At 38.6% G+C, this 5,216-nt stretch overlaps 1 protein-coding gene across 2 annotated transcripts in view; it reads right to left on the bottom strand.

Annotated features, from left to right (window-relative positions):
• Positions 1–5,216, bottom strand: part of PDE6A (phosphodiesterase 6A, cGMP-specific, rod, alpha) — a 121,973-nt gene that overhangs the window by 82,488 nt on the left and 34,269 nt on the right. The gene's annotated exons all lie outside the window — the stretch shown is intronic.

Here is a 5,216-nt window from a genome sequence, read left to right as displayed (position 1 = left end):
AATATAATCCACTCTGCAACCCTCATTGCATACTCCGATAAAAATAATGCCCTAAAATAAAATACTTTTAGACTATTCTCTCCCCCATAGACTTCAATGCCGTAAACATATTTCATCCAGTTTTTCTCAGAAATCCTTTCTTTACGGCTAAGAAATACACCTTGTGTGTGCCAAACATATGATTATGAACTTAGCTAAAATAATACTCATTGAAATATCATTTATCATTGTGAAAAATGAGAAACAACTTTAAAATGTTATCATTACATCATATTTGCTTACATATTATGCAAAATTATTAACAACCTGAGCATCCAATAAGAGGGATTCAATCCATTTTGGTACATCTATTAGCAATGATGTGGCAGACATATGTGTATTGATTGAAAAGATAGTCATAAAATATTGATGAGTGAAACTGAGGTGACATATATGGTTTGATACCAGTAAACCCATGGGAGAAGGATGGGCAGTCTCCTGTGTGACTAACTGCCCCTGAAAACCCTCTGGAAGGTTGAGTCTGACTTGACACCTAACAACAGCCACATAGGTAAACCCAATGTTTACCTAGAAATAGAAAACGATCTGAAAAAATTCACAACAAAGTATAAACAACTGGTTTCTAAGTTGATTACTCAGAAAGCAAACAGAAAAGGGATCATATGAAATCCAGATTACATTTTCTCACTCGTTTGCCTAGTTGAATTCTTCTTGTAAGTACAGTAAAAAATTCAACCTAGAGTGAAAATGTGAACTTAGTGCAGAGACAAATAGGCAGTTCCTGCCCAGGGGACCTTACTGTCTCATAAAGACACAATCAAACACTCGAATGGCTGTTATAAAGGTAGATGGAGTGGTTGGGTAAGTCCATAACAGTTCTTGAAAGGAGGCTCCAGATGAGAGAGGCTCCCAGAAAAGAAAAACAAGTACATTGAGCTCATAGCTTCAGTGGCCAAATACAGAGTAACTATGTAGGTCATCCCAAGCTCAAACTCACTGCTGTGGAGTGGGCTCTAATTCTTTGTGATACTTCATTGTGTTTCTGAGACTGTAAATCACAATGGAAGGAGACCACCCACCTTTCCCCTCACAGAGCTGACGGTGGATTGGAGCCTTTGGATTAGAAGCACAGCTCCCTGGGAACTAACCACCACCAGAGCTCCCCCAAGGAGGAGTAATGATCCAAAAAGGGATTAGCTGGAGAGTAGGGCATATTTAGGATCATCCTGCCTGCTTTCCTTTCTTAGGGTCTTTATTTATTTGGTTGGTTTTTTGTCTTAGAGGTTTGAGATATAATTCACATACCATAAAACTCACCCATTGAAAGTGTATAGTTCAATGGTTTTTGATGCCTATATCTCAGGTAAAAGCTTAGCTATCTGGGGTAGTAGGGTGGAGTCTATTTCTTTGAGTGATTATGAACAGCCTAGCCCAGTTCTAATTGCTAGTTACTCCATCCTCTCAGGGTGACTAAACTTGAATATACTTGCTAAATGTGGCAATGCCGTTTGAGAGGGCATAAAAAAAGAGAGCAGAGGGCAAAATACTACAGCATAGGACAGCCTGAACATGTGGTCAAATCGTACTCCAATACTACCATGAAGCACAATGCATATAAACAAAACACAAGGGATACGAATTATGAATGCAAACCAATATAAAATAAAAATAATTCACTAAAAAAATCCTACTGCAAACTGGGTATATTTAAATGATTTTTTTTTTATTTCAACCACTCAGAAATTCTTTGGATTAAAAATAAATCATTCATTTCTATGAGCTCAATCATTTGCTACTGGTTTATTAGCAAATGGTTTGTTACTTCACTGAACAATATTTGACAGAGTATTCATGAGTCAAGAGATTGCTAAAACATGAAATAGACAACGGCACTAGGATTGGAAGTTTCCTAAAACTAGCATAAGACTTTACTGCATGAATCACTTAAAGAAGTAGTTTAAAGGCAAAAATAAAGAACATAATAAATCCATGTAATCTGATATATGATTAACTGGATATCAAAATGGCAGCATTTCAAAGCATTTGGAAAAGTGCCCTGGTGGTTTAGTACATCACACATTAAGGTGCTAGCCAAAATGTTAGTGGCTCAAATCCACCATGTGCTCCACTTTCAACTGAGGTTAAAAACAACAAAAACATTAAACAACAACAACAACAACAACAAACAGTCCAAAAAAATTGCATTTTCTGTCCCTTTGAAGAATAGTGCCAGTATTGCCATTTTCACGATAATGAGTCATCGTTGAGTATGGTCTATTTTTCCATTGATCCAGGTCTGTCTTTTTTTCTTGTACTGGTGTTTTGTAATTTTCTTTATATAGGTCTTTTGTGTCTCTATTTATATTTGTCCCTAAGCATTTCATCCTGTGGTTGTGTTTGTGTACTGTCAAGTTGTAACCAACCCATAGCTGATCCCTCGTTGGTTTTTTCAGAGGAAGTTAATCTAAAGGGAGGAGATTGACCATCTTTTTTGTGGAGCAGCTGGTGGATTTGAACCACATACCTTTGGGATTGCAGCATAGCTTCTTGCCACTAGGACACAATTGGTGTTGTTTTTATTTCCTTTTCTATGTTCTCTTTGTTGCTATAGAGAAATTTGGCTCATTTTTTTACATTGATTATTTATCCTCCTATTTGAAGAATTGATCAACCATGTCCAACAGTTTTCTTGCTGAATCTTTAGGGTTTTCTAACTATTTATCATACCATCTGCAGATAGAAATAGTTTTAGATGTAAGAGGCCACCTTCTAAAAATCGAATCCTTGTTTGCACCAAAAAAAAAATCTTCTCTAGGAGAATAAAAAGGAAGCCCACAGATGGGGATAAAATATCAGGCAATGACATATTTGATGAAGGAGTCATAACTAAAATTTGTTGAATACTCCAGCACATCAACAAGAAAAGGACAAACAACTCAATCACAAAATGGGCAGAAGATATGAACAGATGCTTCACCAAAGAAGAAAGTAAGATGGCAAACACATTAAAAAAATGCTCAGATTCTGCACACCCATGTTTATTGTGGCTTTGTTCACAATAGCAAAGAGCTGGAAACAACACAAGTGCTCATCAACAAACAAATGGATAGAGAAGCTCTGGTATATTCACACAATGGAATACTATGCAGCATTGAAAAACAAGGAACTCATGAAATATACAAAATTGGTGACCCTGGAGGACATTATGCTGAGTGAAATATCTCAGTCACAAAAGGACAAATATTGCATAGGGCCACTGTTGTAAAACAGGACTGACATCGGGGTTGAGGGTAGACAGAGATGGAGGGAAGGAATGATGTATACTGCATTGAAACAGATGAGGGAGAGAACTATTTAAAAGGAACATATGAATGAGTATTCTTGTTATTACAGAATTCCAGAGTGAAGGCTGCACAGTGGAGTGGACTTGTGGGGGAGGGATTGTACAACAATGAAAGAGTTTTTATTTTTCTTTTCAAAGAGAAGAGTGAATGGGGAGGACGGGGGTTGGTAGGGAGAAAAGTGCAACAGTGAGTGACTGGAGACTCTAAGTCTCTGTAAACTTTGATTAAAATTAATAAGAAAGAAAAAAATGCTCAAAATCACTTGCTATTGTTGTTGTTGATTACCGTCGAGTGGGGCACAACTCATAGCGGCCCCATGAACAAAAGACCTGAAGCCCTCTACAACCATCTCCACTTATCAAAGTTCACTGAGTTTCCAGAGGCATGCCGTTTAGGAAGTGGATGCCACTCCTGCTTCCAAATCAACACTACAATGAGATATCATCTCACCCTAGAAATTGTAACAAAACTCAACACAACATCAAACAACAAATGCTGCAAGGATGCAGAGAAACTGGAACTCTCATTCACTGCTGGTAAAATGATGTAACCACTATAGGAGGTGGTCTGGTGCTTCCTACAAGAATTGGAACTAGAAATACCATTTGACCCAGCAATTCCACTATTAGGAATACGCCCTAAAGAAACCAGAGCAATGACTCAAACAGATGTATGCACACACATGTTTCTTGCTGTGTTATTCACAATAGCAAAGAGTTGGAAGCCGCCAAAGTGCCCATCAATAAATAAATGGACAGAGAAACTGCTGCGCAGTGAAATATCACACAACATCAAAACACAATGAACCGGTTAAACCCAACATGGGTAAGCCTGAAAGTCATTATGTTGAGTGAAATATCTCGGTCACTAAAGGACAAATAGTGTATAACAATAAAAAAAAATAAAGGGATTGGGGGTTGCAGAGAGTAGGAAAGAAAGGATAATGAACAGTGCACTGGAATAGGTAAAAGAAGGACAATCTGGAAGAAATAGACAATTGGACATTATATGCATGACAACAATCTGAAATAGGACAAGAATTGGAAAGTGAATTGGGGAGGGAGGGGGGAAGCTATATGAATGAATGCAAACCAATTTCAATGAAACTTTCACTAAAACAATAATTTTTAAAATTAATATTAAAAAATGCTATGCTATAGGGGCAAAAATGAATGAGAAGTTTATTAACCCTCACAAAGAGTAATTATCAACCTCCGCTCAGCTCAATCTATGGGAGAGGCTAGAGAGCATTATGCTGCATGAACTAACCCAAGCTCCTAAGGACAAATACTGCATAAGACCATTATTGTAAAAACAGAAGGATAACTAGTAAAATGTGTATGGATACCCAAGGAGGGAAGACGAAGGGATAGGGGGCTGAGGGTGGAGAGAGGGGAAATCATGGGGTTGCAGAGTTTGGTGGGTGGAGGGAGGGGTTAAGAATTTGGAAAGATCTTGTGGAGATCTGAAAAGGGCAGAGGTCAATGTTAACACATTGTAAGACACAGTGTGCTTTTTCGAAGATGACGCCGAAAGCGGAGAAGGAAGCCTCTGCCCCTCCCAAAACTGAAGCCAAAGCAAAGGCATTAGAGGCCAAGAAGGCAGTCCTGAAGGGCGTCCACAGCCAAAAAAGAAAGAAGATCCGCACGTCACCCACCTTCCGGCGGCCTAAGACGCTGAGACTCGGAAGGCAGCCCAAATACCCCCGGAAGAGCGCTCCCGGGAGAAACAAGCTTGACCACTATGCCATCATCAAATTTCCCCTGACCACTGAGTCAGCCATGAAGAAGATAGAAGATAACAACACACTTGTGTTCATTGTGGATGTCAAAGCCAACAAGCACCAAATTAAACAAGCTGTAAAGAAGTTCT

The sequence above is a fragment of the Elephantulus edwardii genome, unplaced genomic scaffold, assembly GCF_000299155.1.
Source record: "Elephantulus edwardii isolate Elephantulus edwardi_28Jun2011 unplaced genomic scaffold, EleEdw1.0 scaffold00130, whole genome shotgun sequence".
Classification (NCBI taxonomy): domain Eukaryota; kingdom Metazoa; phylum Chordata; class Mammalia; order Macroscelidea; family Macroscelididae; genus Elephantulus; species Elephantulus edwardii.
This window is presented reverse-complemented; position numbering and strand designations above follow the sequence as displayed.